The following is a 27,866-nucleotide window of genomic DNA, read 5'->3' as shown; positions in this document are numbered from 1 at the left end:
ACTACAGCTGAAATAGTGTCGACTCACACTAATTACAGCTGTAGTAGTGTCAACACACACCAACTACAGCTGAAATAGTTTCGAAACACACCAACTACAACTGGAGTAGTGTCGACTCACACCAACTACAGCTGAAGTAGTGTCGACACACACCAACTACAGCTGTAGTAGTGTCGACACACACCAACAACAACTGGAGTAGTGTCGACACACACACCAACAACAGCTGGAGTAGTGTTGACTCACACCAACTACAGCTGTAGTAGTGTCGACACACACCAACTACAGCTGAAATAGTGTCGACTCACACTAACTACAGCTGTAGTAGTGTCAACACACACCAACTACAGCTGAAATAGTTTCGAAACACACCAACTACAACTGGAGTAGTGTCGACTCACACCAACTACAGCTGGAGTAGTGTCGACACACACCAACTACAACTGGAGTAGTGTCGAAACACACCAACTACAGCTGGAGTAGTGTCGACACACACCAACTACAACTGGAGTAGTGTCGAAACACACCAACTACAGCTGGAGTAGTGTCGACACACACCAACTACAACTGGAGTAGTGTCGAAACACACCAACTACAGCTGGAGTAGTGTCGACACACACCAACTACAGTTGGAGTAGTGTCGAAACACACCAACTACAACTGGAGTAGTGTCGAAACACACCAACTACAGCTGGAGTAGTGTCGACACACACCAACTACAGTTGGAGTAGTGTCGAAACACACCAACTACAACTGGAGTAGTGTTGAAACACACCAACTACAACTGGAGTAGTGTCGAAACACACCAACTACAGCTGGAGTAGTGTCGACACACACCAACTACAGTTGGAGTAGTGTCGAAACACACCAACTACAACTGGAGTAGTGTTGACACACACCAACTACAACTGGAGTAGTGTCGACACACACCAACTACAGCTGGAGTAGTGTCGACACACACCAACTACAACTGGATTAGTGTCGACTCACACCAACTACAGCTGAAGTAGTGTCGACTCACACCAACTACAGCTGGAGTAGTGTCGACACACACACCAACTACAGCTGTAGTAGTGTCGACACACACCAACTACAGCTGAAATAGTGTCGACTCACACTAACTACAGCTGTAGTAGTGTCAACACACACCAACTACAGCTGAAATAGTGTCGAAACACACCAACTACAGCTGGAGTAGTGTCGACACACACCAACTACAACTGGAGTAGTGTCGACACACACCAACTACAGCTGAAATAGTGTCGACTCACACCAACTACAACTGGAGTAGTGTCGACACACACACCAACAACAGCTGGAGTAGTGTCGACACACACACCAACTACAGCTGAAATAGTGTCGAGTCACACCAACTACAGCTGTAGTAGTGTCGACACACACCAACTACAGCTGAAATAGTGTTGACTCACACTAACTACAGCTGTAGTAGTGTCAACACACACCAACTACAGCTGGAATAGTGTCGACTCACACCAACTACAGCTGGAGTAGTGTCAACACACACCAACTACAGCTGGAGTAGTGTCGAAACACACCAACTACAGCTGGAGTAGTGTCGAAACACACCAACTACAGCTGGAGTAGTGTCGACACACACCAACTACAACTGGAGTAGTGTCGAAACACACCAACTACAGCTGGAGTAGTGTCGACACACACCAACTACAGCTGGAGTAGTGTCGACACACACCAACTACAACTGGAGTAGTGTAGATACACACCAACAACAGCTGGAGTAGTGTCGACACACACACCAACTACAACTGGAGTAGTGTCGAAACACACCAACTACAACTGGAGTAGTGTCGACACACACCAACTACAACTGGAGTAGTGTCGAAACACACCAACTACAGCTGGAGTAGTGTCGACACACACACCAACTACAGCTGGAGTAGTGTCGAAACACACCAACTACAGCTGGAGTAGTGTCGACACACACACCAACTACAACTGGAGTAGTGTCGAAACACACCAACTACAGCTGGAGTAGTGTCGACACACACACCAACTACAGCTGGAGTAGTGTCGACACACACCAACTACAACTGGAGTAGTGTCGACACACACCACAACTACAGCTAGAGTAGTGTCGACACACACCAACTAAAGCTGGAGTAGTGTCGACACACACACCAACTACAGCTGAAATAGTGTCGACTCACACCAACTACAGCTGAAATTGTGTCGACTCACACCAACTACAGCTGTAGTAGTGTCGACACACACACCAACTACAGTTGGAGTAGTGTCGACACACACCAACTACAACTGAAGTAGTGTCGACACACACCAACAACAGCTGGAGTAGTGTCGACACACACCAACTACTACTGGAGTAGTGTCGACTCACACCAACTACTACTGGAGTAGTGTCGACTCACACCAACTACAACTGGAATAGTGTCGACTCACACCAACTACAGCTGAAATAGTGTCGACTCACACCAACTACAGCTGTAGTAGTGTTGACACACACACCAACTACAACTGGAGTAGTGTCGACACACACCAACTACAACTGGAGTAGTGTCGACTCACACCAACTACAACTGGAATAGTGTCGACTCACACCAACTACAACTGGAATAGTGTCGACTCACACCAACTACAACTGGAGTAGTGTCGACACACACCAACTACAACTGGAGTAGTGTCGAAACACACCAACTACAGCTGGAGTAGTGTCGACACACACACCAACTACAGCTGGAGTAGTGTCGAAACACACCAACTACAGCTGGAGTAGTGTCGACACACACATCAACTACAACTGGAGTAGTGTCGAAACACACCAACTACAGCTGGAGTAGTGTCGACACACACACCAACTACAGCTGGAGTAGTGTCGACACACACCAACTACAACTGGAGTAGTGTCGACACACACCACAACTACAGCTAGAGTAGTGTCGACACACACCAACTAAAGCTGGAGTAGTGTCGACACACACACCAACTACAGCTGAAATAGTGTCGACTCACACCAACTACAGCTGAAATTGTGTCGACTCACACCAACTACAGCTGTAGTAGTGTCGACACACACACCAACTACAGTTGGAGTAGTGTCGACACACACCAACTACAACTGAAGTAGTGTCGACACACACCAACAACAGCTGGAGTAGTGTCGAGTCACACCAACTACAACTGGAGTAGTGTCGACTCACACCAACTACAACTGGAATAGTGTCGACTCACACCAACTACAGCTGAAATAGTGTCGACTCACACTAACTACAGCTGTAGTAGTGTCAACACACACCAACTACAGCTGAAATAGTGTCGACTCACACTAACTACAGCTGTAGTAGTGTCAACACACACCAACTACAGCTGAAATAGTGTCGAAACACACCAACTACAACTGGAGTAGTGTCGAAACACACCAACTACAGCTGGAGTAGTGTCGACACACACACCAACTACAGCTGGAGTAGTGTCGACACACACACCAACTACAGCTGGAGTAGTGTCGACACACACCAACTACAACTGGAGTAGTGTCGACACACACCACAACTACAGCTAGAGTAGTGTCGACACACACCAACTAAAGCTGGAGTAGTGTCGACACACACACCAACTACAGCTGAAATAGTGTCGACTCACACCAACTACAGCTGAAATTGTGTCGACTCACACCAACTACAGCTGTAGTAGTGTCGACACACACACCAACTACAGTTGGAGTAGTGTCGACACACACCAACTACAACTGAAGTAGTGTCGACACACACCAACAACAGCTGGAGTAGTGTCGAGTCACACCAACTACAACTGGAGTAGTGTCGACTCACACCAACTACAACTGGAATAGTGTCGACTCACACCAACTACAGCTGAAATAGTGTCGACTCACACTAACTACAGCTGTAGTAGTGTCAACACACACCAACTACAGCTGAAATAGTGTCGACTCACACTAACTACAGCTGTAGTAGTGTCAACACACACCAACTACAGCTGAAATAGTGTCGAAACACACCAACTACAACTGGAGTAGTGTCGACTCACACCAACTACAACTGGAGTAGTGTCGACACACACCAACTACAACTGGAGTAATGTCGACACACACCAACTACAGCTGTAGTAGTGTCGACACACACCAACTACAACTGGAGTAGTATCGAAACACACCAACTACAGCTGTAGTAGTGTCGACACACACCAACTACAACTGGAGTAGTATCGAAACACACCAACTACAGCTGTAGTAGTGTCGACACACACACCAACAACAGCTGGAGTAGTGTCGACACACACCAACTACAACTGGAGTAGTGTCGACACACACCAACTACAGCTGGAGTAGTGTCGACACACACCAACAACAGATGGTGTGCACGTATAATTCCAGTCATTTCTTCTTCTCTCCATCACTCCCGCCATCCCTCATCACCGCAGGAGGTCCCCGAGGTCGTTCCAAGGAGTTTCAGACCGTGATTCCACAGACCTGAGACTCTCCACCAAGCATTATTCCGCAGATCAATTGCTGTGGACTGAGCAGAACACACACTCTCAGCAGCACAGGACAATTAAGAGTCAACACAGGGGAGACGCACACACACACACACACACACACACACACACACACACACACACACACACACACACACACACACACACACTAGAAAATATGCATATATACTTTGACAAACATGCATCCGGTTGGATTTGTGTTTTAAAAGAATGCCTCAGCGTGTAAACGGGGGGGGGGGGGGTGTTGAAGTGGACAGGGGGGGGGGGGGGGGGATGTTGAAGTCCACATATTGATTGTTACTGAGTAACTTTGCATAATCAACTCCGAGTGAAGTCCACCTGGTGCTCATTTGGTGAATGTCCGCAGAACAAGCTGCTTGTTGTTCCTGTGGCGCCTTCGCTTCAAGCACCGCTCATATTTTCATGTCTTTGCTTGGAAAGGATCACGCCATGATGCACCGCACGCCAACACACTTGTACTCTGTGGGTATGCATATGCATGACTCCGCGTGTGTGTGTGTGTGTTTGTGTGTGTGTGTGGTGCTTAGATTGGGTCCCCTGAGCGCCACATCACCACGCATACGCACACTCAGAACCCGAGCGTGCTCTTGGTCTTCAGCTCGGAGTGGACTTCACAGCGCACGTGCTAACAGGAAGTGAAAACACTTGAAGTTGCAAGACGTTCACACCATAAAAATGTTGTGCCGATAAACGAGTGACAATGCTAAATAGAACTGCAATTTGCAGATCAGTTGTAATAATACATCATGTTGGATGTAGACAACTGTGTCGACTCACACCAACTACAACTGGAGTAGTGTCGACACACACCAACTACAGCTGGAGTAGTGTCGACTCACACCAACTACAGCTGGAGTAGTGTCGACTCTCACCAACTACAGCTGGAATAGTGTCGACTCACACCAACTACAGCTGGAGTAGTGTCGACACACACCAACTACAGCTGGAATAGTGTCGACTCACACCAACTACAGCTGGAGTAGTGTCGACTCACACCAACTACAGCTGGAGTAGTGTCGACTCACACCAACTACAGCTGGAGTAGTGTCGACTCACACCAACTACAGCTGGAGTAGTGTCGACTCACACCAACTACAGCTGGAGTAGTGTCGACTCACACCAACTACAGCTGGAGTAGTGTCGACACACACACCAACAACAGCTGGAGTAGTGTCGACTCTCACCAACTACAGCTGGAATAGTGTCGACTCACACCAACTACAGCTGAAGTAGTGTCGACTCACACCAACTACAACTGGAGTAGTGTCGACACACACCAACTACAGCTGGAGTAGTGTCGACACACACCAACTACAACTGGAGTAGTGTCGAAACACACCAACTACAGCTGGAGTAGTGTCGACTCACATCAACTACAGCTGGAATAGTGTCGACTCACACCAACTACAGCTGGAGTAGAGTCGACACACACCAACTACAGCTGGAGTAGTGTCGACACACACCAACTACAACTGGAGTAGTGTCGAAACACACCAACTACAACTGGAGTAGTGTCGAAACACACCAACTACAGCTGGAGTAGTGTCGACTCACACCAACTACAGCTGAAGTAGTGTCGACACACACCAACTACAGCTGGAGTAGTGTCGACTCTCACCAACTACAGCTGGAGTAGTGTCGACTCACACCAACTACAGTTGGAGTAGTGTCGACTCTCACCAACTACAGCTGGAGTAGTGTCGGCACACACACCAACTACAGCTGGAGTAGTGTCGACTCTCACCAACTACAGCTGCAGTAGTGTCGACTCACACCAACTACAGCTGGAGTAGTGTCGACTCACACCAACTACAGCTGGAGTAGTGTCGACTCTCACCAACTACAGCTGAAGTAGTGTCGACTCACACCAACTACAGCTGGAGTAGTGTCGACACACACCAACTACAGCTGGAGTAGTGTCGACTCACACCAACTACAGCTGGAGTAGTGTCGACTCACACCAACTACAGCTGGAGTAGTGTCGACACACACCAACTACAGCTGGAGTAGTGTCGACTCACACCAACTACAGCTGGAGTAGTGTCGACACACACACCAACTACAGCTGGAGTAGTGTCGACACACACCAACTACAGCTGGAGTAGTGTCGACTCACACCAACTACAGCTGGAGTAGTGTCGACTCACACCAACTACAGCTGGAGTAGTGTCGACTCACACCAACTACAGCTGGAGTAGTGTCGACACACACCAACTACAGCTGGAGTAGTGTCGAAACACACCAACTACAGCTGGAGTAGTGTCGAAACACACCAACTACAGCTGGAGTAGTGTCGAAACACACCAACTACAACTGGAGTAGTGTCGACTCACACCAACTACAGCTGGAGTAGTGTCGACTCTCACCAACTACAACTGGAGTAGTGTCGACACACACCAACAACAACTGGAGTAGTGTCGACTCACACCAACTACAGCTGGAGTAGTGTCGACTCACACCAACTACAGCTGGAGTAGTGTCGACTCTCACCAACTACAACTGGAGTAGTGTCGACACACACCAACAACAGCTGGAGTAGTGTCGACTCACACCAACTACAGCTGGAGTAGTGTCGACTCTCACCAACTACAGCTGGAGTAGTGTCGACACACACACCAACAACAGCTGGAGTAGTGTCGACTCTCACCAACTACAGCTGGAATAGTGTCAACTCACACCAACTACAGCTGAAGTAGTGTCGACTCACACCAACTACAGCTGGAGTAGTGTCGACACACACACCAACAACAGCTGGAGTAGTGTCGACTCTCACCAACTACAGCTGGAGTAGTGTCGGCACACACACCAACAACAGCTGGAGTAGTGTCGACTCTCACCAACTACAGCTGGAATAGTGTCGACTCACACCAACTACAGCTGAAGTAGTGTCGACTCACACCAACTAAAGCTGGAGTAGTGTCGACACACACACCAACAACAGCTGGAGTAGTGTCGACTCTCACCAACTACAGCTGGAGTAGTGTCGACACACACAGCAACTACAGCTGGAATAGTGTCGACTCACACCAACTACAGCTGAAGTAGTGTCGACTCACACCAACTACAGCTGGAGTAGTATCGACACACACCAACTACAGTTGAAGTAGTGTCGACTCACACCAACTACAGCTGGAGTAGTGTCGACACACACCAACTACAGCTGCGTCAGCAGGAGCAAAGGTCACCGCCTCTGGCAGTGGTGTCGAGGGCTTGTGTGGGACGGCGAGACACGGCCGGCAGGCGATTAGATTCCACAGGTGGTGCGTGTTAATCTAATCATCTGCTGTCTTTAACAGTGAGCGGCCAGCGGAGGAAGAGAAGACTGGAGAAAAGCTGCATGAAAAATTGCGCTTGATATGCATGGAGAAATACAACTCTGTTAAACGGCACGCCTGGCTCATGTGACGTGATACACGTGGAACGGGTAGGGATCGACTTCCACCAGAACATACACAACTTATATTCATTGAATCACAGGGGGGGTATGGCTCAGTTGGTAGAGTGGCCGTGCCAGCAACCTGAGGGTTCCAGGTTCGATCCCCGCTTCCGCCATCCTAGTCGCTGCTGTTGTGTTGTGTGTGTTTGTGTGTATGTATGTGTGTGTGAGTGTACATGTGTGTATGTGTGTTTGTTTGTGTACGTGTTTGTGTTTGTAAGTGTGAATGTGTATGTAAATGTGTGTTTGTGTGTGAGTGTCTGTGTTTGTGTGTGTCAGTGTGTGTGCGTGTCTTTGTGTCTGGTTTGAGCGTATGTACGTGTACGTGTGTGTACCAGAACATACACAACTTATATTCATTGAATTACAGGGGGGGTATGGCTCAGTTGGTAGAGTGGCCGTGCCAGCAACCTGAGGGTTCCAGGTTCGATCCCCGCTTCCGCCATCCTAGTCACTGCTGTTGTGTTGTGTGTGTTTGTGTGTGTGTATGTGTGTGTGTGTGTGGGTGTTTGTGTGGGTGTACATGTGTGTGTGTACGTGTAAGTGTGTGTGTGTTTGTGTGGGTTTACGTGTGTGTGTGTGTGTTTGTTTGTGTATGTGTTTGTGTTTGTGTTTGTAAGTGTGAATGTGTATGTAAATGTGTGTTTGTGTGTGGGTGTTTGTGTGGGTGTACATGTGTGTGTGTACGTGTAAGTGTGTGTGTGTTTGTGTGGGTTTACGTGTGTGTGTGTGTGTTTGTTTGTGTATGTGTTTGTGTTTGTGTTTGTAAGTGTGAATGTGTATGTAAATGTGTGTTTGTGTGTGAGTGTCTGTGTTTGTGTGTGTAAGTGTGTGCGCGTGTCTTTGTGTCTGGTTTGAGCGTATGTATGTGTACGCGTGTGAGTGTGTTTGTGTGTGTAAATGTTTGTGTGTGTTTTTGTTTGTGTGTGTATTTTGTGTGTGATTGTGTGTGTAAGAGTGTGTACGTGTTTGTGTGTGTTTTTTTGTGTTTGTGTGTGTGTGTGTGTGTGTGTGTGTGTGTGTGTGTGTGTATGTGATTGTGTGTGTAAGTGTGTGTACGTGTTTGTGTGTGTTTTTTTGTGTTTGTGTGTGTGTGTGTGTGTGTGTGTGTGTGGGTGTACATGTGTGTACGTGTGTTTGTTTGTGTATGTGTTTGTGTTTGTAAGTGTGAATGTGTATGTAAATGTGTGTTTGTGTGTGAGTGTCTGTGTTTGTGTGTGTAAGTGTGTGTGCGTGTCTTTGTGTCTGGTTTGAGCGTATGTATGTGTACGCGTGTGAGTGTGTTTGTGTGTGTAAATGTTTGTGTGTGTTTTTGTTTGTGTGTGTATTTTTGTGTGTGATTGTGTGTGTAAGTGTGTGTACGTGTTTGTGTGTGTTTTTTTGTGTTTGTGTGTGTGTGTGTGTGTGTGTGTGTGTGGGTGTACATGTGTGTACGTGTGTTTGTTTGTGTATGTGTTTGTGTTTGTAAGTGTGAATGTGTATATGAAATTGTGTGTTTGTGTGTGAGTGTCTGTGTTTGTGTGTGTAAGTGTGTGTGCGTGTCTTTGTGTCTGGTTTGAGCGTATGTATGTGTACGCGTGTGAGTGTGTTTGTGTGTGTAAATGTTTGTGTGTGTTTTTGTTTGTGTGTGTATTTTTGTGTGTGATTGTGTGTGTAAGTGTGTGTACGTGTTTGTGTGTGTTTTTTTGTGTTTGTGTGTGTGTGTGTGTGTGTGTGTGTGTGTATGTGATTGTGTGTGTAAGTGTGTGTACGTGTTTGTGTGTGTTTTTTTTTGTGTGTGTGTGTGTGTGTGTGTGTGTGTGTGTGTGTGTGTGTGTGTGTGTGTGTGTGTGTGTATGTGATTGTGTGTGTAAGTGTGTGTACGTGTTTGTGTGTGTTTTTTTGTGTTTGTGTGTGTGTGTGTGTGTGTGAGATATTGCTACAGGGCGTCGAGGACTGGTTGGTTTGCTTGTCGCTGTCAAATTTGCGGCACCCAGCTGGAATGTGTCAAGGTGCAATATCACGACGTAACAATAGTATTAAAAGTTCTGACGTCGCCCAAAAGTATATTATTTATATCGCGCAACCCTCACTCATGATGACAATGTCAAGATTGTGGTGCTCAATGAAGCAAAGTCAAACTGCGATAGACCATTTTCTAATATGTGCATAGTTGTACCGTATTTTTTTGGACTTAAGCCCCTTTTTTGTCCTACACTTTGAACCCTGCGGCTTATAAAACGGTGTGACTACTTTGTGGATTTTTCTTCACTAAAGGCCATAATGTTTTATGGTCGACAAGTAGTTGTCAACACCGGCAGAGACACTGAAAAGGTGTGTTATTGTTTGTGCGATACTCTTTTGGCTTGAAAAATGTACTTTCTGCTTCGTGTCCTGAACCGGAAGTATATCCTGTTTTTTCTGCTATTCCTCTCGAGCAATTCTGCTGGAAAAATATTCTTTATCACTCCAAGCAACGTTTGTAAGGTTTACAATTCAACTAAAACAATTCATGTAATGAACTTAGCCTCGTTAGCAATAGCCAATCATCAATCAATCCAAGTTTATTTATACAGTCCTTAATCACAAATGCCTCAAAGGTTTAGCTATTATGCTAACACGTTTACAAGTGTCTGTGTGTCAGGTTCAAACACAGAACTATCTATTGCACAAGACAAGAAGCAAGGAATCACGCAGAGACAGAGTCCAATTTAGCTCATGAGGAGAAACGTCTGGGGCTGCACACTCAGTTACAGTCTCCCACCAAGCTCTAAGGTACAGCCCCACACGCTCCTCCATTTATTCAGGAGTTCCCTAAGTTAACGTCACTGAGGCCGCCTCTAAAGGGAGTGGTCACACATTTCATGCAAAGCAGCATCCAGTACGCACAATATGTGACGGAATGTGCTGGGGGCCTTGTGATTGCCTTGTCTCTGCTTCGTCTGCATACTGTCGTCTTATCTTCGTTGAGGTCCTTGAAGTCCTTGGCTGTTAGCGGGCTAAAATAAAGAAAACATCTGCGGCGAGGCCACCCCTCATATGCCATGGAAGATAACAAGTGGTGTGCCCTTGCACCAAGCAGAAAAGAGCACAATAGATAATAACTATAGCAACAAGTTGTGTGATAACTTATATATAATTATTCTAACACTGTGTTAGCATTATTAACTTAAAATGGCATTATTTTTGTATTGTTTATGTTGTGTAAATTCACCAAAACTTCACTGTGGAGTTATTGAGTCTGTTTAGTTGATTGTAGAGCTAGCTTCCACAGCTGGTGGGTCCATGACCTTGACTTCTGTTTTGTTTCATCAGCCGTTTCGGAAACAATTAAGGTATGTAAACAAACATTTACTATATCTTTTATACCGGGATAAAAGTACGTCTTACAGCTAATATATGTCAAAATATTTATTTCTTCTAAAATTTGGTGGATGCGGCTTATATACCAGTGCACTCTTTTTATGTCAGTATGTATTGTTTGTGTTTGTGTTTTATGTCAGTGTGTATGTTTGTGTGTGTGTTTTATGTCAGTGTGTATTGTTTGTGTTTGTGTGTGTTTTAAGTCAGTATGTATTGTTTGTGTGTGTGTTTTATGTCAGTATGTATTGTTTGTGTTTGTGTGTGTTTTATGTCAGTATGTATTGTTTGTGTGTGTGTTTTATGTCAGTATGTATTGTTTGTGTGTGTGTTTTATGTCAGTATGTATTGTTTTTGTGTGTGTGTGTTTTATGTCAGTATGTATTGTTTGTGTGTGTGTGTGTGTTTTATGTCAGTATGTATTGTTTGTGTGTGTGTTTTATGTCAGTGTGTATTGTTTTTGTGTGTGTTTTATGTCAGTATGTATTGTTTGTGTGTGTGTGTGTTTTATATCAGTATGTATTGTTTGTGTGTGTGTTTTATGTCAGTATGTATTGTTTGTGTGTGTGTTTTATGTCAGTATGTATTGTTTGTGTGTGTGTGTTTTATGTCAGTATGTATTGTTTGTGTGTGTGTTTTATGTCAGTATGTATTGTTTGTGTGTGTGTTTTATATCAGTGTGTATTGTTTGTGTGTGTGTTTTATGTCAGTATGTATTGTTTGTGTGTGTTTTATGTCAGTATGTATTGTTTGTGTGTGTGTGTTTTATATCAGTGTGTATTTTTTGTGTGTGTGTTTTATGTCAGTATGTATTGTTTGTGTGTGTGTGTGCGTGTGTTTTATATCAGTGTGTATTGTTTGTATGTCTGTTTTACGTCAGTGTGTATTGTTTGTGTGTGTTTTATGTCCGTGTGTATTGTTTGTGTGTGTTTTATGTCCGTGTGTGTGTGTGTGTGTGTGTGTGTGCTTTATGTAAGTGTGTATTGTTTGTGTGTGTTTATGTCTGTGTGTATGTGTGTGTGTGTGTGTGTGTGTTTTATGTCAGTATGTATTGTTTGTGTGTGTGTTTTATGTCAGTATGTATTGTATGTGTGTGTGTTTTATGTCAGTATGTATTGTTTGTGTGTGTGTTTTATGTCAGTATGTATTGTTTGTGTGTGTGTGTGTGTGTTTTATATCAGTGTGTATTGTTTGTGTGTGTGTTTTATGTCAGTATGTATTGTTTGTGTGTGTGTTTTATGTCAGTATGTATTGTTTGTGTGTGTGTTTTATGTCAGTATGTATTGTTTGTGTGTGTTTTATATCAGTGTGTATTGTTTGTGTGTGTGTTTTATGTCAGTATGTATTGTTTGTGTGTGTGTGTGTTTTATATCAGTGTGTATTGCTTGTTTGTGTGTTTTATGTCAGTATGTATTGTTTGTGTGTGTGTGTGTTTTATATCAGTGTGTATTTTGTGTGTGTGTTTTATGTCAGTATGTATTTTGTGTGTGTGTGTGTTTTATATCAGTGTGTATTGTTTGTATGTGTGTTTTATGTCAGTGTGTATTGTTTGTGTGTGTTTTATGTCCGTGTCCGTGTGTGTGTGTGTGTGTGTGTGTGTGTGTGTGTGTGTGTGTGTGTGTGTGTGTGTGTGTGTGTGTGTGTGTGCTTTATGTCAGTGTGTATTGTTTGGCTTTTCCCAAGCAGGGAAAGAAATAAAAGGTTTTATGTTAGAGAGTAACTTCTCTAACTATTGTATGAAGCTGCAGTGTGTGTGTGTGTGTGTGTGTGTGTGTGTGTGTGTGTGTGTGTGTGTGTGTGTGTGTGTGTGTGTGTGTGTGTGTGTGTGTTTGTGTGTGTGTTTATGTGCAACAATAAACTGAAAGTTTGTTTATATTTGCTGTCTATTACATTCAGTTGTTGGAAAGAGGAGCTAGGAAAGGACATTTGGCAACATTTCCTTGACAATTTGAGGGAAATTACAATTCTTTCATAGGGTTTTTTTTTACATATTATTAGGGTGGGCCCAATACCAATATTTTGGTACCGGTACCAAAATGTATTTCAATACTTTTTGTTACTTTTCTAAATAAAGGGGACCACAAAAAAAGGTCTTTATTGTAACAACAAATGTTAGTGTACATGAAACATATGTTTATTATTGTCATTTAGTCCTTAAATAAAATAGTCAACATACTAGACAACTTGTCTTTTAGTAGTAAGTAAACAAACAAAGACTCCTAATTAGTCTGCTGTAACATATTGTGTCATTTATACACCTATCATTTTGTACACATTATGAGGGACAAACTGTAGACATTTATTATTAATCTACTTGTTCATTTACGGTTAATATCTGCTTATTTTCTGTTTTAACATGTTCTATCTACACTTCTGTTCAAATGTAATAATCACTTATTCTTCTCTTCTTTGATACTTGACATTAGTTTTGGATGATACCACACATTTAGGTATCGATGCGATACCAATTCGTTGCAGGATCATACAATGAAATAAAATACCTAATAAACCAATAATAATATGGTTAAAAAATACTGATGTAGAGGGTAGGTGTCGCCCTGTTTTCTGTTTGAACATGTTCTATCTACACTTCTGTTCAAATTTAATAATCACTTATTCTTCTCTTCTTTGATACTTGACATTAGTTTTGGACATTTAGGTATGGATGTGATACCAAGTAGTTACAGGATCATACATTGGTCATATTCAAAGTCCTCATGTGTCCAGGGACATATTTACTGAGTTTTTTAATTTAAAAAAAAAATTAAAAAAATGTGTGTCTTTAAAATAATCGATGTAATCATAGTAGTATCGACTAGTTTCGCTATTGTACTTGGTATCATTACAGTGGATGTCCGGTGTAGATCCATCCATGGCGTTTGTTTGAATTGTGAGGACGGTGAGCTATTGTATCCTCCTACGGTGTGTAGTGAAGCATGTTTAGCTATTCCTCGTTCTCCAGTGATAATGGTACTTGAAGTAGCTAAGAATGGATGTTAGCTGCTAGCTAGCTAGCTAGCCATGTCTTAAAGCAGCTCTTCCTGAGGGTGTTTCAGTGTTATAACTTCACCTTTATCTTTACTTTTTACACCAAAATGCGTCCGTTCTCCCTTTTCTGTCTACACACTGTGTCTGCTTGTAAGTACTCTGTGTGTGTGCGCTGCCCAACATGCTCCTCTGCTCCTAAAACCAGCAATGTCACGACAACGAAATTAAATATGATTGGCTTTCGTTTGTGTCGTCGTTTTTGCCTCGTTTTTTTCTCGTTGACTACAATGTCAGTTAATGTTGTTTTTGTTTTAGTCGGTGTGCATTTGTGTTTTGATTAGTCATTTTATTCCGAGGAAAATAGGTCGTCGACAAAAAAAAGTATTCGTCGACAAAATTAATACTGGTCCCGAGTGCAATACTTGAAATGTTCAAGGTCATGGAATGATTCGTTTTTGATCACAACTAAAACCCAGGCTGGTGGTGTAACCAATTCAATTAAATATTCTAATTAATACCTACTATCGGTTCTGATTTAAATGCTTTGAGTTTTTGCTTTTATTATTGAAGACTCTTGTAATGAGTGATGAGGGCGGGGAATCGCCACCCGTACTGTCTTACAAGTTCTTTTTTGTAATGCAAAAGCGTTTTTCTCGCCTTCTTTATCAATACACTGGCAGTTGCAACTTTCTTTGGCCCCATCAAAAGACAGGGACATTTGGTGTAACTGACTTACATGGGCCAAGAACCACAAAGTCAACTAGTGATGACGTCATAGTAGAAGGAAAGTTTGTTGTGAATATTTGTGTCAATTATTTGAGCCAAAATGGGGATTTCTACTGTTTGAAAGCCGAGGTTACGCCTTCATGTTTTGTTGTATACATGTTGCCTATTTTTCAACTTAACTGGCCAACTACACTATATTGCCAAAAGTATTTGGGGGGGGGTATTAAAAAAATAATAATAATAATAATATTTTTTACATAAATAAATACAATCATGTGTGCTTACGGACTGTATCCCTGCAGGCTGTATTGATCTATATTGATATAGAATGTATATATTGTGTTTTTTATGTTGATTTCATTAATTTTTTTTTATTTTATTTTTTTGTTATTTTATTTTATTTTTTTTTTTATTCTTTGCGGCCCGGTACCAATCGGTCCGCGGGGGACCACTGTTCTATCGGGTTCAGGTCAGGACTCTGTGCAGGCCAGTCAAGTTCATCCACACCAGACTCGGTCATCCCTGTCTTTATGGACCTTGCTTTGTGCACACGCTGGAAATCACTGAGAGCGGCCCATTCTTTCACAAATGTTTATAGAAACAGTCTCCATGCCTAAGTGCTTGATTTGATACACCAGGCCAAGTGATTAGGACACCTGATTCTCATCATTTGGATGGGTGGCCAAATACTTTTTGGCAATATAGTGTATTTTAACACCAAAATGAGACAATTTTTTTTTTTTTATATATATATAAACCTACAAAAAGTAGCTAAATGTGATTAGTCAGTGATGTTGTTGTCAGCAAAAAGCGGAGATGTTTGCCAAAAAAAAGACAGTAGATGTCGCATTATGATGAAAAAGAACTTCCGCCGGGCCGATGAATCATACTTAATCACATTTCCCACAAAGATGCCAACGCGGCAAAGTCTGACGGAGGTAGATTTGACTCCCAGCTCCTCTGAAGCACGCACTCAAAATGCTTTGTGGCTTCTTCTTATTTTTGGCAAGTTTGAAATGACCATTCTTCATCACGGCGGAAGCTCCGACGTCAAACTCAATCAATTCTGGGATTGCAGTCAACTTTCAATTTGTTTTACATTTTCAAACTCCTGTATTGACCTGGAAGGAAATACCAGCATGAATACTGAAGACTGTTTCTGGACTAATGATATTAGAGACAAAATTCAAGGGTGTACGAAAAGACAAAATGTGTCTATTTTTGGCCTTGCAGTTCCGATTATTATGTCCATATGCGACATGTAAACAGTTTTTTTCATGTTCGTGTACAGCAGGGGTGGGCAATTCATTTTTACCGGGGGCCGCATGAGCACACTGCTGGAGGGCCACATCGACAATATTTCAATTAAATTTTGCTCAATATTATTTTTGATATATACCGTAAGATAAATAATAATAACTTTCATTTAACCTAACTTAACTTTATACCAAAAGCGCTGTTTTGGAAATCATTTGTACCCCTTTCAGAGATCACATTTAGTTCCCCTTAAACATCCTCATGTTGCACAATGAAATGTAAGCATAGGATGAAGTGTGCATTCCTGTAACTTTCTCTAGTAACAGCATTCCATGATTAATATTAATAAATTAACATTAATAATAAATGACAGTAAAATAAGCACACGTATGACTGAGGAGTCATAGTGTAACTTTGTGTGGTGTTTGAGTTGTCCGACTTTGTGTGTGGCCATAAACGCACCAGTGGCTTAGTGGTATGCGTGTTGGTGACAGATGACAAGTTGGTTTTGGCCTGGTTTGTACGGCAGAAAATGACTAGTTTTTCCAGATAGAAGTGTTTTACTCATGTTTTTGGTGTGGTTCTGTCCGAATATAAACAGTTTTGCTCAATAAAGTGATCGATATAATTCCTGGCCTCGAAGCATCTCGATAGACGTTACAATAATTGACCGGTGTTCAATTGAACGGTGTTGACGAACACCGTTAGGGCAGCTTGTTGTCACTGTCACTCAGAGTTGCATTGCAAAATTACACAGAATAAATGTGTTTATTTTGTTTAGAATTCAGATGGGATTTGATTTGGTGCGCGGCATATATTTGCTGTGCGCAGAGGACGCTTGAGCAGTGCGCAATTGCGCAGGCGCGCACCTTAGAGGGAACGTTGCTTGGCAGTCCATGTCTTGTTGAAAACACGCCATTCCTCATCAACTTTTCTCTTTTTAGCGTCTCGGGTGTAAACGGTGCATCACTTGTCGCTGCATGTGCACCTTCACTCACAGGTTACACACGGACATACGCCCATAAATAACACTTCAAAATAAAAGCAGCACAGTTGTATTGCGCGCACGACATAGATGTTTTTTCAACTTTATTTTGTCATTTGTGATTGCAGCTGTTCACATTCACTCACAATCACGCACGGATTAATACAAATAACGCTTTTCAAAACAAAAGCAGCACCGTTGTATTGCACACTCGACATAGATACTTATTTAAATGTATTTTGTATTTTAAGATTGGCCTCACGTGGGCCGGACAAGGACGCACAACGGGCCGGATGTGGCCCGCGGGCCGCAGAATGCCCAGGTCTGGTGTACAGGCTTCCCTCGTATGTGGAAATAAATCAGACATATACGAGCTCATGTCACATTCAGCCGACCAGAACGTTATTAAAAAAGCGATAAGCGTCATAATTATTCACCAAAATAGAGGATTACAAAATAAATAGTTGAACGTTATACCGCTCCTGTCTCCGACTGCTCGCCCGCAAACGCGCTCTTCAAGCAGACATGGAAGCAAAATATCTGGTAAAAGCCAAAATACTTCTTTCTTAAACGTCTCCGCATTTTAAGTCACTTCAGAAAATGTTGACTTTGATTGCACAAAACCCTTTAAAATTGTCAGTTTCAAACACTGATGACATCTATTAAACAGACGAGAAGCAAGGAATCATGCAGAGACAGAGTTCAATTTGGTTCAATGAGGAGACACGTCTTTTGGGCTGTATTCTAGTTACAGATCCAGTCATCTATTAAACAGACGAGAAGCAAGGAATCATGCAGAGACAGAGTTCAATTTGGCTCAATGAGGAGACACGTCCTTTGGGCTGTATTCTAGTTACAGATCCAAACTACGTTCTAAAAGTCCAGCCCGCGTGCTTCCTCTATTTATTTGTGAGGTCCCTGGTTACATCACTGAAGCTGTCGCTGAGGGAAGCGGGTAATCTCGACAGCTCCAGTTAGACACAATATATGATTATACAAAAATGCAAATGTGTTGACGCTGGTGATATCGCCTTGTCTCTGCTCTGTCTGCGTCACGGCGGTGTTCGGCCTTGGCAGTCAGCAGGCCGAGTCTGGACACAACACTGATACAAGACTGGCTGGCAATCTCTTGGATTGCCAGCTTTGCGCAGATAGAAAAATACAGATAATAACTATAGCAACGGCCCTTAAGCATAAAGTTGTGTGATAATATATTCATGATTATTCTAACAAAAATTGCCACAAAAGGCCAACTCTGGATGAAGCCACTTGTACGCTGCAAAAAGTGTTCAAAAACAAGAAATTAAAAATACAAAAATGAGGGGTATTTTATTTGCACTAAGCAAAATTATCTGCCAATCGAACAAGAAAATGTGGCTTCTCAAGACTTTCCAAAACAAGTAAAATTAGCTAACCTCAATGAACCCAAAAAAATAGCTTAAAATAAGTATATTCTCACTAATAACAAGTGCACTTTTCTTGGTAGAAAAAAAAATAGGAGCCCTTTTTTCTCAATATGTTGAAAAATATTGTTAAACTAAGTAAATGCTAGTGCCATTATCTTGACATAATGATATGCGCTCGGCATTACATTTCTTGAAACCAGCAAACTTATACTAAAAACTAGTTTATTGTTCTTAATGGAAAGGCAACAAGGCAACCGCTTGTTACTCTCGGGGTCTCCTAGCCGCTCAGGCAAATCATATTGTCTAAAAATGCATTTTTCCATCGACAACATGACATCATCGCGCCAAGTGCGTGCTCTTTCAGTCAATTAGTGCGCATATATACAGCCCGGCCCCCGGCCAACATTTTTTTAATTGTAATTTTGAGGAATTTATCTAAATGTGCATGAACTATTTCTGTTCAAAATTGTTTGAAATGTTAAATGTTTAAATATGAACTGTCAGTTTACTGTACTACTATATGAGTACCTATTTTCTATTGTTTCATTGGAAATAAAACAGCAAAGTCCATTTGGCTGTCATCTGTTTTAATTATAAGACACAATTGTGTCAAAGTCGTGATTTTTTTTATTTTTTTCATGCTTGACGTAAGAAATGATGACTTTAAAAAAGTAGTTTTATACTTGTGAGTGTTGATGACACAGCTTTGCAACAGTTGATATTCTAGTTTCAAGCATGTTTTACTCAATATAGCTCATCACATCTCAGCAACAAGCTGTAATATCTTACTGAGATCATTTAGGAGCAAAACACTTAAAACAAGTAAAACACTCTGTGGAGGAAAAGTGTGATCAGCGCGCCTGCAGGAGCAAAAGTCACCGCCACTGTCCATGGAACTGAGGACAAGCACCAGAGGGGCGGGGGCGGGGGCGGGGGCGGGGCAGGGCGTGTGCTGACGGCGAGACACAGCTGGCAGGTGATTAGATTCCACAGGTGGTACGTGTTAATCTAATCATCTGTTGTCTTTAACAGTAAGCGGCCGGGAGCAGAGCAGGAGAGAGGATTGGGAGTGACGGCAACATCACGACATGCCGAAAAACATTTGGAAAAATCTTGTTAAAAGCATTAAAACTTTGGTTAAACCTGCACACTTGGCTCTTGTGCCGTGTCTACAGTGGAGCTGCTAGGAAGCCACGTCCACACACTCTAACATAAAATCTGCTTAGTGAGAAGAATGATCTTATCAGACAGAAAATAAGCAAATGTCTGGAACCGTCTTTTGGGGTGGGTGGAGGGAGGTCAGGAGGGGGGCATGAAAACTGGGTGACTGTGATTGACAGGGTCTAATTTGTAAAAACATGTCCTGATAATGTCTTATCATGTTTTTACAGTCTTTTGCTGGAGGTGAGTGATCAAAAGAAAAAGTATTGAAAGAAAAAATCCTGGTCTGTGACGTCATCAGGGCGAAGCCGGGCTGGCTGCTGCTTGCTTCCGCCCGGAGGGGGAGGGGCTTGTGGGAGCGGCGTGTCCTGCCGGCTCGCGGAAGTCTTCCCTCGTCCTTGGCGACGCTTCCGGGACGGGAACGACGCGCCGATCGGCACCAGCTTGCCTCCATTCCCCCACATCATCCCCCTGCGCTCCCTGGGGGAAAAGCGCAGCGTCTCGGTCTCCATGGCGCGCAGCACCTCCCACGCTGCCTCGTCAAAAGCGTCCAATTTTCTTGCGGGAGAATTTTTCTGCTGGCGTCCTACTGTCAAGACTTGGTTCATGGCGTGGTTTGTTCTCCCAGAAGGCAAAGGAAAATTGGCGCGGGCAAGGCGTGAATTTAAATACATGATTTATTTTTTTAACACTAATAAACTACAAAAAAAGGAAGCAAACAAAAGGCGCGCACAAAGGCGGGAATACAAACTTGACTATGAAACAAAAGACATGCACGTGGGCACAAAAACTATGAACAATAAAACAAAAACACTAACTGTGGCATAAATGAACAAAACTTACTTGGTAAAGAACTGTGACAAGACATGGAGCAGAGTGATGAAATAGTGTGAGGACGCCAGGACGAACAACAGAAACAGACAGATTTAAATAGTGACGTGATCAGTGAAAACAGGTGCGTGACAAGACAGGTGAACAGGTGCGTGACATGACAATGTGAACCAGGTGAAACTAATGGTTGCTATGTTGACAAATAAAAGTGCACAAAAAGTCCAAAACCAAATCCCAACATGACTAAAACAAAACATAATCACAGACATGACAGCGACGTCATGAGTGGTCAGGTTGCATTCACATTAGAAATCACTTTTTTTTTTTTTTTTGTCATATGAAGGGCTACTAAAAAGATCGGATTTGAACAAAAAAATCCAAATTGAACATGTGACCCTGCAGTTTGAACGTATTGTTGAGCATCAACATAGTGGACAAAAGGTTTGTTCTCCAATGGAACCTCCGTCACAACTTTTGGACTTTGTGTTGTTATTCCTGTTATTTCCATTCCAGAGCTCTTGTTTCCACTTCCTGTGTGTTTTCATTTCCTGCCACTTCATCTCTGGCCTCCTTCACCTGCCCTGTCCGCCGATTGCCAATAAGTTTGGCTCCAGCTGGATCATATTTCATTGTTTAGTGGCTATGCTACTGAGGCAGGTGTTTGCTTTCTGTGCACTCCCTAGCTGCACTTGCCTTTTATATTAAAACACATTTGTGCCTGCGTTGCGCCTGCCGTCCCTGCACCTTGGGGGTCACGTTTCAAGCTTCGCCTGTGAAAATCAGGACATAAGTGCCACTATTATATTTATGGATGCGATGACAGTTTGTTAAATCCACAACTGTTTGACTCTTTCTTACCTACAGGTCTGCAGAAACTACAGTCAAATCTACATACAAAATAATAGATACAAATAAGTTTATTGGTTATGGACAATGTTATGTATTGGCTTGGGGGGAAAAAAATCTACATAAATCTACATACAAAATAATAGATTTAAATAAGTTATTGATTATGGACAATGTTATGTATTGGCTTGGGGGGGAAAATGGTGTGCATTCGAGGTTGTAAATGTGACTGTGAAACCCAATTTAGACCAAAGCATATAAGACATTTTATCTGCAGACCACTAAGAAGTGTGGTAAATGTACTGTATTTCCCGGACTGTTCGCAGCTCATTTTTTCCAATGCTTTGAAACCTGCAGCTTATTAAATGGTGCAGCAAATTTATGGATTTTTCTCCTGGTTTTCGATCATAATGTTTTGTATTCAACAAATAGTTGTCATATTACACCGACAGAGGGTCCGGCCGATAGTCGAACCTCAGATTCAAGAGGAGCAATGTGGATTCCGTCCTGGTTGGCGGAACAACGGACCAGCTCTTTACTCTTGCGGGAATCCCGGAGAAGGCCTGGGAGTATGCCTATCCAGTCTACATGTGCTTTGTGGATTTGGAGAAGGCGTATGACCGGGTCCCCCGGGAGATCTTGTGGGAGGTGCTGAGGGAGTACGGGGTGAGGGGAACCCTGTTGAGGGCCATCCAATCTCTGTACAACCAAAGCGAGAGTTGTGTCCGGGTGCTTGGATGTAAGTCGGATCCGTTTCCAGAGGGGGTTGGTCTCCGCCACGGCTGCGCTCTGTTACCTATCCTGTTTGTGATTTCCATGGACAGGATTTCTAGGCAGAGTCGTGACCATGGCGGAGAGGGTATACGTCTCGGGGGGCTAAAGGTTGCGTCACTGCTGTTTGCAGATGATGTGGTCCTGATGGCACCTTCGGTTCGTGACCTTCAGCTCTCACCGGATCGGTTCGCAGCCGAGTGTTCAGCGGCTGGAATGAGGATCAGCATCTCCAAATCTGAGGCCATGGTTCTCAGCAGGAAACCGATGGTTTGTACAGTCCAGGTCGAGAACAAGATTCTGTCCCAGGTGGAGGAGTTTAAGTATCTCGGGGTCTTGTTCACGAGTGAGGGAAATATGGAGAAGGAAATCAGCCGGAGAATGGGAGCAGCTGGGGCAGTATTGCAGTCTCTCTGCCGCACTGTTGTGACCAAACGAGAGCTGAGCCAGAAGGCAAAGCTCTCGGTCTACCGAGCTATCTACATTCCTACTCTCACCTATGGTCATGAAGTGTGGGTCATGACCGAAAGAATAAGATTGCGGACACAAGTGGCCGAAATGAGTTTCCTCAGAAGGGTGGCTGGCATCTCCCTTAGAGATAGGGTGAGAAGTTCAGTCACCCGACAGAGACTCGGAGTAGAGCCGCTGCTCCTTCGCTTGGAAAGGAGCCAGCTTAGGTGGTTCGGGCATCTCGTGCGGATGCCTCACCAGCGTCTCCCCTCAGGAGGTCCTCGTTGCACGTCCCACTGGGAGGAGACCCCGCGGCAGGCCAAGGACCAGATGGGGGGATTACATCTCCTCTCTGGCCTGGGAACGCTTCGGGATTCCCCAGGAGGAAGTTGCTAATGTTGCTCTGGAGAGGGAAGTCTGGGGGTCTTTGCTGGAGCTGTTGTCCCCGCGACCCCATTCCGGATAAGCGGTTGAATATGGATGGATGGATGGATGGATATTACACCGACAGAGACACTGAAAAGGTGTGTTATTGCTGGTGCCACGGTGGCATCTTTTGGATGAGTTTGCTCCTGCAGCTGCCGCGGGTTGAAAATTGACTTCTTGTTTCGCACCTCGAAACAACATTACGCAATTTTCCACCATTCTTCCAAATGGTGTTGGTGGAGAAGGTCTTGGCTCTCAGTCTCCATTCTAATTCATCCCAAAGGTGTTCTATCGGGTTCAGGTCAGGACTCTGTGCAGGCCAGTCAATTTCATCCACACCAGACTCGGTCATCCATGTCTTTATGGAACTTTCTTTTGTGCACTGGCGCACAGTCATGTTGGAAGAGGAAGGGGCCCGATCCAAACTGTTACCACAAGGTTGGGAGCATGGAATTGTCGAAAAATGTTTTGGTATCCTGGAGCATTCAAAGTTCCTTTCACTGGAACTAAGGGGCCAAGCCCAACTCCTGGGAAAAACAACCCCACACCATAATTCCTCCTCCACCTACTCAGTGGCCTAGTGGTTAGAGTGTCCGCCCTGAAATGGATAGGTTGTGAGTTCAAACCCCGACCGAGTCATACCAAAGACTATAAAAATGGGACCGGTTACCTCCCTGCTTGGCACTCAGCATCAAGGGTTGGAATTGGAGGTTAAATCACCAAAAATTATTCCCGGGCACGGCCACTGCTGCTGCCCACTGCTCCCCTCACCTCCCAGGGGGTGAACAAGGGGATGGGTCAAATGCAGAGGACACATGTCACCACACCTATTGTGTGTGTGACAATTATTGGTAATTTAACTTTAACACCATATTTTACACTCCTACCACTTTGTGGCTGAGTTGCTATTGTTCCCAAACTCTTCCATTATCTTATAATAAAGCCGACAGTTGACTCTGGAATATTTAGGAGCGAGGAAATTTCCTGACTGGATTTGTTGCACAGGTGGCATCCTATGACAGTTGCAAGCTGGAAATCACTGAGAGCGGCCCATTCTTTCACAAATGTTTGTAGAAACAGTCTCCATGCCTAAGTGCTTGATTTTATACACCTGTGGCTGGGTCAGGTGATTAGTACACCTGCTTCTCATCATTTGGATGGCTGGCCAAATATTTTTGGCAATATGTATTGTCAGGTTCAAACACTGATAACATCTATTGATCGAGACAAGAAGCAAGGAATTAAACAGAGACAGAATTAAAGTTGGCTCAAATTAAGGAGAAACGTCTGGGCTGTACTCTTGGACAGTCTCCAGCACGCTCTGGCAAAAGATTGTACGCCACCTCTTTTTATTTGGACTTTCCCTATTAAATCACAACAGCTGCTTCTGAAGGAATGGGGGGGTATGTAAACAGCCATTGTTTTCGGTCACATTAACACAAAAGAAAAAGATGCCTCGAGCTTGGACTGGTCCTGGATCGAGCTTGGGCAGGTCTTGGATCAAAATAGATAACCCCTCCCGTCTCCTCCCATCGTACACGGCGGAATTTTCCAAGCCTTTGGCTTGGTGCAACAAACACAGCCTCTTGTCTGTTCACTGGGAACTCAGAGGACGGAAAGTTTTTTGATAATTTACATACAATTCTTCTGACATATATCCACTTTGTGCCGTGGGGGAAAATAAAGAGTCAGGAAGAGAAGGTGTCGTGTTCACCTGAAACAAAGCAGCCTGCTCCTTTAAGGACAGCATCTTTGCTGCCGTGTCTACAATCTTCTCCATTACTCTTCCCTAATGACGCTAATTGGATTATTCTCTTCAATTAAGCCCGCGTACGGCCTTTTTCAGCCTGGTGGTGGCTGCCGACGGGACAGGATCATCAGGCCGTCCTGGTGAGGGTGCGGTGGCAAAAGGTCAGAGCTGTGTTAAGAACCAGGAGCTGAACACCTTCACACACACACACACACCAATCAAGATGGAATCCATTCCACTCTGGTTATTTGCGAGGGATGCCATTAGCGGAGAAAGACATGAGAGTGAGAATATTAATAAACCATTTACGCTGCACTCTTTCTGATAAATATGATCACTCACTTTCTCCCCACTCTTGCTTATTTAGCCGTGCCCGCGGCAGCGAGCAACCCACCTCCAAAAACCCCAGACAATGTTTCTGCCTATTGACTTTCTGTTTTTATTCTATAATTGTTGCCATAAAGCATAATTAAAGTTCATTATTCATTCATACGGCTTCTCCGTCTTTTCGTCTGGTTCTCTCCGCGCTAGGAAAGTAATTATATCTCCGCCTGCCCGCGAGACCGCCGCGCACACCCCTGATCCACTGATGAGAGAAGGCTTGGAGGGTGGATATAATGAAATGGAATATATTACGGGCCCGGCCTTCCAACAATAACACACCTAAAGCTGCCTGCCACATGAAAGGCCTTCTTCAAGTCTTCCATTTGGGTCAAAGTTTGCCACGTGCCCGCCTCACACTTTAGGGAGGGAAGACATGCCGCACACAACACACCCTGACGCACCCCCCCCATCATTGTCACTGAGATCAGAGCTGCATGTAAGATGTCAAATACCTTTTAGATACCCTTTCATGTTGATGAAGTAAATAAGGTGGGAGTGCCTGCAGGTGACAATAAGCTTCCTCCGGCAGAAACCTCCAGAGAGCGGCTTTGTTTACCTTGCTGCTTTGGCAAACAATTGTCATAAAGCAACAAAAACACAATTTCAGATCAAAGACAACTTTTGTGAAGTGAATGGAAGGAGAGCCTGTCCATGCAGTGCAGTATAGAATAGAATAGAAAAAGTACTTTATTGATCCCTGGGGGAAATTCAGCACCACAGTTCGCTCACAATAGACAATAAACATTTAGGTATTTTTTACATGTGAATAATATAAATACAGTCTATTATACAGCATTATTCACGTGTGAATAACATAAATACAGTCTATTATACAGCATTATTCACATGTGAATGTGTGAATGTGAGTGTGAATGTTGTCTGTCTGTCTGTGTTGGCCCTGCGATGAGGTGGCGACTTGTCCAGGGTGTACCCCGCCTTCTGCACTAATGCAGCTGAGATTGGCTCCAATACCCCCCGCAACCCCAAAAGGGACAAGCGGTAGAAAATGGATGGATGGAATAACATAAATATAGTCTATTATACAGCATTATTCACATGTGAATAACATGAATACAGTCTATTATACAGAATTATTCATTGTGAATAATATAAACACAGTCTATTGTACAGCATTATTCATGTGTGAATAACATAAATACAGTCTATTATACAGCATTATTCCCATGTGAATAACATAAATACAGTCTATTATACAGCGTTATTCACATGTGAGTGACATAAATACAGTATATTATACAGCATTATTCACATGTGAATAATATAAATACAGTATATTATACAGCATTATTCACATGTGAATAATATAAATACAGTATATTATACAGCATTATTCACATGTCAATATTATAAATACAGTCTATTATACAGCATTATTCACATGTGAATGACATAAATACAGTCTATTATACAGCATTATTCACATGTGAATAATATAAATGCAGTATATTATACAGCATTATTCACATGTGAATAATATAAATACAGTCTATTATACAGCATTATTCACATGTGAATAATATAAATGCAGTATAGTATACAGCATTATTCACATGTGAATAATATAAATACAGTATATTGTACAGCGTTATGCACATGTGAGTGACATAAATACCGTCTATTATACAGCATTATTCACATGTGAATAATATAAATACAGTATATTATACAGCATTATTCACATGTGAATAATATAAATACAGTATATTATACAGCATTATTCACATGTCAATATTATAAATACAGTCTATTATACAGCATTATTCACGTCTGAATAACATAAATACAGTCTATTATACAGCATTATTCACATGTGAATAACATAAATACTGTCTGTTATACAGCATTATTCACATGTGAATGACATAAATACAGTCTATTATACAGCATTATTCACATGTGAATAATATAAATACAGTATATTATACAGCATTATTCACATGTGAATAATATAAATAGAGTATATTGTACAGCATAATTCACATGTGAATAATATAAATACAGTCAATTATACAGCATTATTCACATGTGAATAACATAAATACAGTCTATTATACAGCATTATTCACATGTGAATAATATAAATACAGTCTATTATACAGCATTATTCACATGTGAATAATATAAATACAGTATATTATACAGCATTATTCACATGTGAATAATATAAATACAGTATATTGTACAGCATTATTCACATGTGAATAATATAAATACAGTCAATTATACAGCATTATTCACATGTGAATAACATAAATACAGTCTATTATACAGCATTATTCACATGTGAATAATATAAATACAGTCTATTATACAGCATTATTCACATGTGAATAATATAAATACAGTATATTATACAGCATTATTCAGCACCACAGTTCGCTCACAATAGACAATAAAAATTTAGGTATTTTTACATGTGAATAACATAAATACAGTCTATTATACAGCATTATTCACATGTGAATGTGTGAATGTGAGTGTGAATGTTGTCTGTCTGTCTGTGTTGGCCCTGCGATGAGGTGGCGACTTGTCCAGGGTGTACCCCGCCTTCCGCACTAA

General features: G+C 42.7%; 1 long non-coding RNA gene across 1 annotated transcript in view; it reads left to right on the top strand.

Moving 5' to 3' along the window:
* The window catches only part of LOC133631263 (uncharacterized), an 86,280-nt gene extending 66,468 nt beyond the window's left edge, over positions 1-19,812 (top strand). The window contains exons 3-4 of the long non-coding RNA XR_009821420.1: positions 7,827-7,954; positions 19,700-19,812. This is a non-coding gene — a long non-coding RNA (uncharacterized LOC133631263). The remainder of the gene's footprint in view (positions 1-7,826; positions 7,955-19,699) is intronic.
* Positions 19,813-27,866: the final 8,054 nt, after the last annotated feature.

The sequence above is a fragment of the Entelurus aequoreus genome, linkage group LG16 (assembly GCF_033978785.1).
Source record: "Entelurus aequoreus isolate RoL-2023_Sb linkage group LG16, RoL_Eaeq_v1.1, whole genome shotgun sequence".
Classification (NCBI taxonomy): Eukaryota; Metazoa; Chordata; class Actinopteri; order Syngnathiformes; family Syngnathidae; genus Entelurus; species Entelurus aequoreus.
This window is presented reverse-complemented; position numbering and strand designations above follow the sequence as displayed.